Genomic DNA, 13,721 nt, shown 5'->3' on the forward strand with positions numbered 1-13,721 from the left:
AGCAGGGAATAGTCCTTTGTCTCCACAAGCACTGTCTGTTAGTATGCAAATATTTTTCCAGCCAAGCGTCTGGTGATCTTTTTAACAAGTCCTTTCTTCACTCCAGCAATAGTTTAAAATCGTTGTTCATCTGACAAAATTAATATGCCTTATTCTTGGCAGGTGTGGGTCAGCATGACACAGTACATACAATGTCCGAGATAAAATACAAATTATGACTAACATCTCTCTAACATAGAATGGCATGGGGCTGTATAATTAGGAAAGATATGCAGAGATACCCAATATAACGACCGCTGCATCTCCAGTTAAGCAGAGCTCTTGGGAGAATTTGTGATGCTGGTGCCATTGATAGGCAGGAAATTGATCACCTTTGTGCCTTCAACACAGTTATTAAGGTTGACCTGTTTTCACCTGTGTACATTAGATTTATGCTTGTAATTGGTAGTAACTTTTATGTTTAAGTAGGTTAATAAAACTATCTCTAAAAAGACCAGTGACAGAACTCTTTAAGATGCATGAACAGTATTTCTGTTGATTTGTGCATTGTGAACTTAAATACAGGGAACCCAAGGCTGCAACACCACTGGCCCTCATTTTATAGACGGTAATTAGGTGCATGGGACTCACTGGATCACAGGAGGGGCTAAATCTTCATTCTTGGGAAAACCAGTTTAAACAACTTTTGTCCCAATTTGTTGACCATTCAAATGAGTTGCCTTGATTTAAAGCCCCAGAATCAACAAAATGGCATGGAATTTCAGGGTTTATATATTTGTATGGAAATCAGAAATTGTCAGAAATGCTCCATCCATCAATATTGGCGACCACACTCTGGAAGTGGTTCAAGAGTTCACCTACCTAGGCTCAACAATCATCAGTAACATGTTTCTCGATGCAGAAATCAACAAGCGCATGGGAAAGGCATCCGCTGCTATGTCCAGATTGGCCAAGAGGATGTGGGAAAATGGCGCACTGACACGGAACACAGAGTTTCAAGCCTGTGTCCTCAGTACCTTGCTCTACGGCAGCGAGGCCTGGTCAACGTATATCAGCCAAGAGCGACGCTCAATTCATTCCATCTTCGCTGTCTCAGGAGAATCCTTGGCATCAGGTGGCAGGACTGTATCTCCAACGCAGAAGTCCTCGAGGCGGCCAACATCCCCAGCATACACACCCTACTGAGCTAGCGGCGCTTGAGATGGCTTGGCCATGTGAGCCGCATGGAAGATGGCAGGATCCCCAAGGACGCATTGTACAGCAAGCTCGTCACTGGTATCAGACCAACCGGCCATCCATGTCTCTGCTTTAAAGACATCTGCAAACGCGACATGAAGTCCTGCGACATTGACCATAAGTCGTACGAGTCAGTTGCCAGTGATCGCTAGAGCTGGCCGAGAGCTATAAAGGCAGGGCTAAAGAGAGGCAAGTCGAAGAGTCTTAGCAGTTGGCAGGAAAAGAGACAGAAGTGCAAGGAGAGAGCCAACTGTATAACAGCCCCGACAACCAATTTTATCTGCAGCGCCTGTTGAAGAGGCTATCACTCTAAAATTGGCCCTTATAGCCACTCCAGGCGCTGCTTCACAAACCACTGATCACCTCTAGGCGCTTACCCATTGTCTCTCAAGACAAGGAGGCCAAAGAAAAAAAGAATATTTGTACATATTTTGAGAGCTCTTTGGTCTGTACACATTAAGAGCTACATTTCTAAGAAAGTGGGGGTTAATTATCCCCTGATTAAGGATTATTCTCTGTCAGATCAGTATTATGAACAATCATTCCTGAGAACAGTAATTAAAGATAAACTGAAGGCTGCCTGGGAAGTGAGTAAGGAACAAGTCCTTCTTAACTTTTGCATAATAGTCATTTTAGTTTTTGTTCTAACAATATTTTCTCTTTGAGGCATATCTTGTAGTTGAGAAAGCAGAATTAACAAGAACATCTTAGCTATGACAGTGAACATTATGTTTTCACAGCTGTCATGGAAGGAAAGAATGAACTTTATTTACATAACATCTTTCACACGAACAGGATGTCCAAAAGCATTTAATTGACAATAAAGTACTTTTGAAGCACAGTCATGAACTTCATGGATATTCCCAGAGAACCATGGCCTTCTCACTTAAAATTAGGGAAGTTCCCTATAGGTCCCTGGGTGATTTAGTGGCACCCACACCTGGGAGTCTGTTCATTCTGCCTTCTCTGGTGCACTTGCCGCAATGAGTGACATTGTGCATTCCCTTTCTCTTGATGCTATGCCATGCTGCCCTCTAGCCATGGATGGTGCATGAATGCTATACTCCTGTACAAGTATAACAAATACAGTACTAAGAAATGCATTATAGTTGTTATATTGAATTGAAAGGGACAAGTCCCGTTCCTGTCTCATCAGTCTGTCTGCAAGTCTACTGCTAAACTATATAGGCTGAAGCATCTTTTTAAAAGCTGCACTGAAATTTCTAGGCAGTTCAGCTGCTTACAACAGTTTTAAACTTGGCTTCACACTGGTTTTACAATGATGGCTGCATCACTGGGTATGCAAATAAGCAGACTATGGAAACGTGTGTAGATCCCGTTAGATGTCACTGGCTAATGTAATTTGTTTTTTAAAGGGGAAACAGTGATGTTTCAAGAAAATGCGAGCGTAGTGTTGTGCTGTGTTCTTAAGTCTTCATTAAATGATAACTGTAGGCTTTATATTCAGATTCACAATAACATTATTTATTTTCTTACTTATCTACGTTCTATGATCTCAGGTCTGGGTCTTTTCTTCATTGGTGTGTATACATGTTCTCCATAAACCATTTACTGAGTGTTTCTCTTAAAAATGGTGTCTCCTTATATATGTATGATGATGTCATCAGTTGCATCACTGGCCTGGTCTCTTAAAGGTGAAGTTACCACTACACTACATTACAGCAAGGCCATTCAATTTATTATGGTCTGGGGAAATTTTCTATCCTACTATCAAAAGCACTGGCTTATGCTGGGATTGTTCAATGGACCCCAGTCCTTCAGTATTTCACTGAAGTGACCATTCTTGATGCGGTGGGGAGAGTCCCAGCTAAGTCATCACCTGTTAACACCCAAAATTTACCCATACACTCTTTCCAGAAAGGATGATTGAACCAGAAGCAGGAATCCTAGCTGATATTTACCTTCCCTAGCTCAGAGGCACGCCCTGCCTCCCTGTGATCAGTTACATCAACATAGAGCAGTGAAACCTTCCAGGTCTGTATAGCTCAGCTCTACATAATCTCTGAACCATGGAGGGAATTTTCTAGTTTACTGATTACACTCAATTTAGTCCTTGTAATATGTCATATCTGTCTGACGACTAATATAGGGTGTTTCCACAGTTCCCATTGTACATTTGCAATGTAACATTCGCAAGGCACTTAAATGTTAATCTTTTTTGAATACATTACAGCAAATCTAAAACAAATGGGAGCTGACTGCATATTCACAGCTAAAGTTCTATGACCATTCTCTTCGCCATTCACAAACAAGTAAACAATATTGATCTCTTCAGTACCAAACAAAGAACAAAGAACAAAGAACAGTACAGCACAGGAACAGGCCATTCGGCCCTCCAAGCCTGCGCCGATCTTGATGTCTGCCTAAACTAAAACCTTCTGCACTTTCGGGGTCCGTATCCCTCTATTCCCATCCTATTCATGTATTTGTCAAGATGCCTCTTAAATGTCTCTATGGTACCTGCTTCCACCACCTCCCCCGGCAACAAGTTCCAGGCACTCACCACCCTCTGTGTAAAGAACTTGCCTCGCACATCCCCTCTAAACTTTGCCCCTCTCACCTTAAACCTTTGTCCCCTAGTAACTGACTCTTCCGCCCTGGGAAAAAGCTTCTGACTATCCACTCTGTCCATGCCGCTTATAACTTTGTAAACCTCTATCATGTCGCCCCTCCACCTCTGTCGTTCCAGTGAAAACAATCCGAGTTTATCCAACCTCTCCTCATAGCTAATGCCCTCCAGACCAGGCAACATCCTGGTAAACCTTTTCTGTACCCTTTCCAAAGCCTCCATGTCCTTCTGAATTGCACACAATATTCTAAGTGTGGCCTAACTAAAGTTCTGTACAGCTGCAGCATGACTTCCCAATTTTTATACTCTATGCCCCGACCGATGAAGGCAAGCATGCCGTATTCTTTCTTGACTACCTTATCCACCTGCGTTACCACTTTCAGTGACCTGTGGACCTGTACGCCCAGATCTCTCTGCCTGTCAATACTCCTAAGGGTTCTGCCATTTACTGTATACTTCCCACCTGCATTAGACCTACCGTTAGTAAATATACTTTATTGGTTCAATTCAAATCCTGAAAACTAATTTGACACATTAGAGGCAACTATTATCTTCCTCTGCTTTGTATTTCAGCATGAACCTTTTTTAAAAAGCAAACAGCGACTCAGTGTCCATAGATCAGTAAAAGCAATTTTCAAACAGGCCTTGATTTAGTTCCGAAGAAGGGTCACTGACCCGAAACGTTAACTCTGCTTCTCTTTCCACAGATGCTGCCAGACCTGCTGAGTGATTCCAGCATTTCTTGTTTTTGTGTCTTGATTTAGTTGGCCAGCATTTCTGCCAGAAACAGATGGAAGCCTGATGAGCATGAAATGAATATAAAAATATAACATGTTCAGCACCCCAATGTAATTTTAGAGTAAGTCAGCATTTCCTTGCTAATTCTTAAACTCATGAAATACTCATTGGTGATACAAGTGATAACGGTCACTTTGAGTGCAACTTTAAGGGGCTGAATTTTTGCTCCCGAAGGCAGGAGCAGAGGCGAGGGGCCCCAAAAATACGGGCACCAGTCGATGTGTCAGTTTCAGGATGCCGTTCCCGGCGCCGGTAATGAGAACTAGGGCTGGGGCAGGGCAGGACAGGAATCCTGCTCTCCTTCTAAATGAGGCCAATTAAAGCTGTTTAAAAGCTCATTAAGAGCTTGTCAAGATTGGATGTTGAAATTTTTAAAGGGGTGCACAGGTTACCTGTGCTTTCAGAAAATTGATTTTACATTTCTGAATCGCTAGGATTCTGTACAATCCTGCAAAAAAAAGCACAGCAAAAAATTACTGTCCGATTTAGTTGTTTAATTTGTACAAAGATGGGTAAAGAATGGGAGCCAGTCTTGGCTGCCCCAGGGCATCACCTCGGCCCATAAGAGGGTCAGCGGGGCAAAGGGGCACTCAGCAATTGGTAATGGGGTACCCTTGGCGCTGCACAGATAGCAGGGAGAGTGGGCACTCCGCACCTGTGCATTCAACAGGGCCGGAACCCCGCCCCCCCCCCCCCCCCCCCCTCCCACACTACACCCACCACACGGCTAGAAGAGCAGGGGGCAACGCTGAGAAGTATTGGACAGCCACCTGTCCAAAAAGAAGGCTGCTGCTGGCAATGGGGGCACGAATCTCAGATTTTGGGCCCAGTGGCAATGAAAGGCAAAACCTTCCTCCAGACAAAGAGCAGAATCCCAGGCATCAGGAGGACACAGGAGAAGAAGGAGAGGCAGGAATGCAATGGAGGTCAAACCCTCAACACTGATTCTGCTGCTGAAGACAGAGCTAACTGAAGATGACTGAGAACCAGTGCCACAGGAGGCAGCGACTCTCCAGACAGATGGTCGCAAACATCAGTGCCCTCATCACTGAAGACATCACACCTCACAGCACTGGTCACTATGCCATGGCAGCGGCTGTCAAAGTCACTTTAGGATTTAACATCTTTACTTCTGGCTTCTTCCAAGGATCAGCTGCGGATCTTAGTAGCATCTCGCAAGCAGCTGCACATCACTGCATCTCGCAGATCACCAATGCCCTCTTTGCCAGAGCCGGAAAGTACATTTATTTAACAACAGATACGACCTCGCAGGGGTAGAGAGCATTAGGTTTTGCCTCCATTGCTGGATTTCCCCCAGGTGCAGGGCACCACTGATTGCACCTATGTGGCCATCAAGGCACCCAGTGACCAGCCAGTGAGATCCATCGTTGGGAAGGGCTTCCACTCCCTCTACCTCCAACTGGTTTATGACCACAACGAGAGCTGTCTCCATGTGTGCACTTGCTTTTCTGGCAACTGTCATGACTCCTTCATCCTCCGCCAGTCCAGGCTGCCTCAGATCTTCACTCCAACCTTCAAAGTGCATCAATGGATCCTAGGGGACAAGGGATATCCCTTGAAGAGATGGCTACTAACCCCTCCACGGGAGTCCCAAACAGAGATGATACAACCAATGCACCTGCTCGGTAGACAACCATTGAGAAGGCCATCGGGTTTCTGAAGATGTGATTCCGGTGCCCGGACTGGTCGGGTGGTGCCCTGCAATACCTTCTGCAAGGATCTCGGTCATTGTGGTGGTCTGCTGTACGCTCCATAGCATTGCTCTCCAGAGATGTGTGGCCCGGGAAGGTGATAGCTCATCGGGGGAGGAGCAGGAGCAGGAGATGAGAGAGGAGGAAGAAGAGGAGGCTGAGTAAGCTACCCCTGAACAGAGAAGTGCCCCTGCTGCACATTGAGGTGACTCCTCCTGCCACCCTCTAGGAAGAGGACCTCTCTCCTCTCGCTCACAGCCTCCAGCATTAGATCCAGGTGGGCAAAGATGAAGTGAGGTGCTGCCCTGCCCCGGGGCCTCTGGCTCCCCTGTGACATTTTACTTCCCTCTGGTGCAGTGGAAGGCTTTGACACAAAATGCAGATCGCTCACTCAGGACAACCAGCAGCCTCAGTGATGGCTGCATGGGAGTCTAAATGAGTCCCACACTTCATTTGACCCACCTCCATTTATGTCCCCACTGGCTCTAAGTGGACAGGTAACCCATCTCCATAGCAATCGAGAGCTTCCCCACATGAAAATTGTAATTCTAATCCGTTTCCCACCAGAGGGAACTTTCTGACCTGAAAACAAACCTGGCTGCAGTTTCCCACCTCTGTGGCGAAAATTCAACCCAAAGGATCAGTAAATGACAGCTGTAAACATATCTAGCACTTAGTTTTCTTTAATTATTTTGGTAGTTTTGAGCTTTTATGCCTTCTTTTCCTCTTGCTTCTGGGTTTGCTGTTAAACTTTCTCCAACAGAAGCTATTCCATTGTCTTTTCCCTTATAATGTGCTCCAGGTCCATGATCAGTATCTGCCTTGCCGGATTTCTCACCCTCCCAAATGGTGAACTGTCTGAAAGCAGTGGATTTCTTGCTGATTGCTTGTTTATTAAATTTAACTGAGGCCCAAAGAGCAAAATGGTTTTGATCTTTTGACAGCATCATCACTCAGTTCACCCACCGCCCACCCCAATATACACTCCGCACCAAAATCAGGGCTACTGACTTGCACAACTTTATGAAAGGATTAATTTTGTTCTGAGGAACTTGTTATATGACTAAACTGATCCATGACGATAACAATCAAATTGTGTTGATTGAGCCATATGCAGGGTGGCTTTTGTGGTCTGGCCACTTCCTGAACATTGATTTATAACTCTCTGTGAATTACTGGCAGATAGATATTTGCTAATTATTTGTAAATTTTTGTTTAATGGGAAGGGTATTGCAGAAACTGACCGTGTTACTGTTAGCCTGCAATTCATATAAAGCCTTGATGTTACACTGACCTAATGCAGGCACTGAGTGAAGAAAGCTGAAATTATCAACGTTCTTTCACTTACAATGCCTAAAGCAATGCTGTTCAGCCATGACTGATGTTCTAACCATTTTGATCCTGCACTTATTTGAGAATTGTGAAAAAAATGTGGAACATAAGGAAAGTTCTGATGAAACCACTTCACTTTATTTTGCTAAATAGTAAAGTACAATAGTTACATGTGTTTGAGAGTGTCGTCATCCCATTTCCAAGCATTGAAAATTGCTAACGTAGCGACATCTGCTTCTATCTCAATGAGTCTGTGCATGTCCTGTCTGCTATGTTTTCTACACTGTGCAATGCCAGATTAAAATCATTCCACATACATTTTTGTGTAAATGTTGTCTGGAGGTGTTCTTCTGAGGTTAGGGCAGCCAACTTTGATTAGAGGCATTCCTGGAGGGTTGGTTACGTGACATTCTAACTACATGGCATCTGGTCAAGACTTCTACAAATGTTACTGCAGTTACCATCTGAAAGTTGAGATTCCTGTAATTAAGTATCTGTCCTTATGGTTTCATGCCAGCAGCTGTTGTACGGCAAATTTCAAGAACCTGGGGTCCATCTGCGAGCAGCTGAAAAGGGGAAACCGAGGGCAGGGGAGGGGTGGAACTGAGAGTGGCAGAGGGGAAGATCCGAGGGCGAGGAAAGAAGAGAGGACCTAGGGATGGGGGAGAACTTGGGGGGGTGCGGGGGGGAGGGGAAAAACTGAGGGTGGGGAAGAGGGGGGTGGGATTAACCGAATGCGGGGAGAACTGAGGACAGGGAAGGGTAGAGGAGGGAACCGAAGGTGGGAGGGGCAAGGGGGAGAACTGAGGCAAGTGGGGCGAAACCGTGGGCAGGAAAGGGCAGGTCGGGGGGAGAATCAAGGGTGGGATGGGGAAGGAGAACTGAGGTGGGGAGGGAGAACTGAGGTTGGAGGGGAGGAACCAAGTCAGGGAAGGAGAAACTAGAGGTGGAAGGAACTTTGATTCCACCGATAACTAAAAAAACTCACTGATATTGCACTGATAACCAATAGTAAAGTGGAAACACTCAGATTCCCCCTCATAACCAACAGTAATACAAATAGATTGTCAGTGAGTTATTGTAACTGGTAAAATGGTGTAATGACCAGATACCCAACCTGTAACTAGCAGTGCTTCTATAACCTGCTGATATTAACACTGAAACTATAGTCTGAATCCCCCTGCACTGCCCTAGGTGTGGTCAGACTTCCTAGTCAGTCACTTGTAACCGGCCAGATCTCCTTTTCTGCTTGGTGTCTAGTTTGGACTCCAGTTCTGTGTGAAGGTGACAACTCTGAACTGGGAGCCTCATTCAGAGCTGATCTGTACTTTGGACTTCACACATCATAGCTGGCCAGCACAGACTGACCTGAACCAAACTGAGAGATTGTACAAAGGGCTGCAGGCTCAGTATGTGGGGCACTTCTCACAGAGCACATTGTCCTAAACACAGAACTGATAAAAGATCATGCCCTGAAATATTAACCGATTTTCTTTCCACAGATGTTGCCTGACCTGCTGATTAGTTCCGGCATGTTCTGTTTTAAAATTGGATTTCCAGCATCTTCAGTATTTTCTTTTTCTAAGCCATTCCCTGAGCTTCAACTAAAACAAAGGAGAGTTCTCATAGAATTATAGAAATTACATCAATGGAGGAGGCCATTCAGCCCCAAGTGCTGGTGCTTTCTCCTGTTAGTCCATTTCCACCCCATGAATATTTCTTTTACTTCTCTTTTCATATATATATCCCATTTTCCTTTGAAATGAAGTTTTAATCCGTACCTCAATCGCCACATGTGAAGCATCGCATGATCTAATAGCCCTCACTTCAAGAACTTTCCTCCTCTCCTCCCCCTTTTCTCTTCCGGTGAAAATAATTGTTTTCCTTCCATAGTTCCTTATCCAACCACAAATACAAATAATCTTGCAATATTTACCCACAGTAAAGTCTCGGAGTTTCACTCTCTGTTTTACTGGTCGTTAATCTCTTTCGCTTCCACTCACCAGCTTGCTGCTGATACTCTCAGTCCTGTGAGAATTGCTGGGCCCCATGTCCACCCACAAGCCTTTTCTCCCTATCACTCAACTGAGCCCCAATATCCTGAACACGAATCCCCTTCTCTCCCATGACGTCCAATCACATAATTCCGCATCCCTCCCCACTCCTCGAAGTCACTATTCCCCAGGCATTTTCTCTCTCCCACCAAGACCGTATTCCCCAGACTGCACCTCCCATCTCCTGAGCACCTTTTTCCCAGTCTCCATCTCTCTCCGCCTAAGCTCCCATTCCCCAGTCTCCACCTCTCTCTCACCAAGCCCCTGTTCCTCACTCACCATCTCTCTCCTCCCGAGCTCCTGTTCCCCAGTCACCATCACTCTCCTCCCGAACTCCTAACCCTCATTCTCCATCTCCCTCCTCCCGAGCCTCTGTTCCACATGCTCCGTCTCTCTCCTCCCGAGCTCCGATTCCTCATTCTCCATCTCCCTCCTCCCAAGCCTTATTCCTCATTCTCCATCTCTTGCCTCCCGAGTCCCTATTCCTCATTCTCCATCTCTCTCCTCGCGAGCTGCTAATCCCCAGTCTCCATCTCTCTCCTCCTGAGCCCCTATCCCTCATTCTCCATCTCTCTCCTCCCAAGGTCCTATTCCTCATTCTCAATCTCTCTCCTCCCGAGCTCCTATTCCTCATTCTCAATCTCTCTCCTCCCGAGCTCCTATTACCCAGTCTCCATCTCTCTCCTCCTGAGCCCCTATCCCTCATTCTCCATCTTTCTCCTCCCGAGCTCCTATTCCTCTTTCTCCATCTCTCTCCTCCTGAGCCCCTATCCCTCATTCTCCATCTCTATCCTCCCAAGGTCCTATTCCTCATTCTCAATCTCTCTCCTCCTGAGCCCCTATCCCTCATTCTCCATCTCTATCCTCCCAAGGTCTGATTCCTCATTCTCAATCTCTCTCCTCCTGAGCCCTATCCCTCATTCTCCATCTCTCTCCTCCGGAGCTCCTATTCCTCATTCTCCATCTCTCTCCTCCCGAGCTCCTATCCCTCATTCTCCAACTCTATTCTCCCAAGGTCCGATTCCTCATTCTCAATCTCTCTCCTCCTGAGTCCTATCCCTCATTCTCCATCTCTCTCCTCCGGAGCCTCTGTTCCACATTCTTCATCTCTCTCCTCCTGAGCCCTATCCCTCATTCTCCATCTCTCTCCTCCCAAGCTCCTATTCCTCATTCTCCATCTCTCTCCTCCCAAGGTCCGATTCCTCATTCTCAAACTCTCTCCTCCTGAGCCCTATCCCTCATTCTCCATCTCTCTCCTCCGGAGCCTCTGTTCCACATTCTCCATCTCTCTCCTCCTGAGCCCCTATCCCTCATTCTCCATCTCTCTCCTCCCAAGCTCCTATTCCTCATTTTCCATCTCTCTCCTCCCAAGCTCCTATTGCTCATTCTCCATCTCTCTCCTCCCGAGCTCCTATTCCTCATTTTCCATCTCTCTCCTCCCAAGCTCCTATTGCTCATTCTTCATCACTCTCCTCCCGAGCTCCTATTCCTTTCTTCATCACTCTCCTCCCGAGCTCCTATTCCTCATTCTCCATCTCTCTCCTCCCGAGCTCCTATTCCTCATTCTTCATCACTCTCCTCCCGAGCTCCTATTCCTTTCTTCATCACTCTCCTCCCGAGCTCCTATTCCTCATTCTCCATCTCTCTCCTCCCGAGCTCCTATTCCTCTCTTCATCACTCTCCTCCCGAGCACCTATAGCTCATTCTCCATCTCTCTCCTCCCGAGCTCCTATTCCTCATTCTTCATCAATCTCCTCCCGAGCTCCTATTCCTCATTCTCCATCTCTCTCCTCCCGAGCTCCTATTCCTCATTCTCCATCTCTCTCCTCCCGAGCTCCTATTCCTATCTTCATCACTCTCCTCCCGAGCTCCTATTCCTCATTCTTCATCACTCTCCTCCCGAGCTCCTATTCCTCATTCTCCATCTCTCTCCTCCCGAGCTCCTATTCCTCTCTTCATCACTCTCCTCCCGAGCTCCTATTCCTCATTCTTCATCACTCTCCTCCCGAGCTCCTATTCCTCATTTTACATCTCTCTCCTCCCGAGCTCCTATTCCTCATTTTCCATATCTCTCCTCCCGAGCTCCTATTCCTCATTTTCCATATCTCTCCTCCCGAGCTCCTATTCCTCATTTTCCATCTCTCTCCTCCCGAGCTCCTATTCCTCATTTTCCATCTCTCTCCTCCCGAGCTCCTATTCCTCATTCTCCATCTATCTCCTCCCGAGTTCCTATTCCTCATTCTCCATCTCTCTCCTCCCGAGGTCCTATTCGTCATTTTCCAACTCTCTCCTACCGAGGTCCTATTCGTCATTTTCCATCTCTCTCCTCCCGAGCTCCTATTCCTCATTCTCCATCTCCCTCTCTCCCCAAGTCCCTCTTCCTCATTCTCCATCTCTCTCCTCCCGAGCTCCTATTCCTCATTCTCCATCTCTCTCCTCCCGAGGTCCTATTCGTCATTTTCCATCTCTCTCCTCCCGAGCTCCTATTCCTCATTCTCCATCTCTCTCCTCCCGAGCTCCTATTCGTCATTTTCCATCTCTCTCCTCCCGAGCTCCTATTCCTCATTCTCCATCTCTCTCCTCCCGAGCTCCTATTCCTCAATCTCCATCTCTCTCCTCCCGAGCTCCTATTCCTCATTCTCCATCTCTATCCTCCCGAGCTCCTATTCCTCATTCTTCATCACTCTCCTCCCGAGCTCCTATTCCTCATTCTTCATCACTCTCCTCCCGAGCTTCTATTCCTCATTCTCCATCACTCTCCTCCCAAGCTCCTATTCCTCATTCTTCATCACTCTCCTCCCGTAATCCTATTCCTCATTTTCCATCTCCCTCCTCCCGAGCTCCTATTCCTCATTTTCCATCTCTCTCCTCCCGAGCTCCTATTCCTCATTTTCCATCTCTCTCCTCCCGAGCTCCGATTCCTCTTTCTCCATCTCCCTCTCTCCCCAAGTCCCTCTTCCTCATTCTCCATCTCTCTCCTCCCGAGCTCCTATTCCTCATTCTCCATCTCTCTCCTCCCGAGGTCCTATTCCTCATTTTCCATCACTCTCCTCCCGAGCTCCTATTCCTCATTCTCCATCTCTCTCCTCCCGAGGTCCTATTCCTCATTCTCCATCTCTCTCCTCCGGAGCCTCTGTTCCACATTCTTCATCTCTCTCCTCCTGAGCCCTATCCCTCATTCTCCATCTCTCTCCTCCCAAGCTCCTATTCCTCATTCTCCATCTCTCTCCTCCTGAGCCCTATCCCTCATTCTCCATCTCTCTCCTCCGGAGCCTCTGTTCCACATTCTCCATCTCTCTCCTCCTGAGCCCCTATCCCTCATTCTCCATCTCTCTCCTCCCAAGCTCCTATTCCTCATTTTCCATCTCTCTCCTCCCAAGCTCCTATTGCTCATTCTCCATCTCTCTCCTCCCGAGCTCCTATCCCTCAGTCTCCATCTCTCTCCTCCCGAGCTCCTATTCCTCATTCTTCATCACTCTCCTCCCGAGCTCCTATTCCTCATTCTCCATCTCTCTCCTCCCGAGCTCCTATTCCTCATTCTTCATCACTCTCCTCCCGAGCTCCTATTCCTTTCTTCATCACTCTCCTCCCGAGCTCCTATTCCTCATTCTCCATCTCTCTCCTCCCGAGCACCTATAGCTCATTCTCCATCTCTCTCCTCCCGAGCTCCTATTCCTCATTCTTCATCACTCTCCTCCCGAGCTCCTATTCCTCATTCTCCATCTCTCTCCTCCCGAGCTCCTATTCCTCATTCTCCATCTCTCTCCTCCCGAGCTCCTATTCCTATCTTCATCACTCTCCTCCCGAGCTCCTATTCCTCATTCTTCATCACTCTCCTCCCGAGCTCCTATTCCTCATTCTCCATCTCTCTCCTCCCGAGCTCCTATTCCTCTCTTCATCACTCTCCTCCCGAGCTCCTATTCCTCATTCTTCATCACTCTCCTCCCGAGCTCCTATTCCTCATTTTACATCTCTCTCCTCCCGAGCTCCTATTCCTCA

The sequence above is a fragment of the Heterodontus francisci genome, chromosome 6 (assembly GCF_036365525.1).
Source record: "Heterodontus francisci isolate sHetFra1 chromosome 6, sHetFra1.hap1, whole genome shotgun sequence".
Classification (NCBI taxonomy): domain Eukaryota; kingdom Metazoa; phylum Chordata; class Chondrichthyes; order Heterodontiformes; family Heterodontidae; genus Heterodontus; species Heterodontus francisci.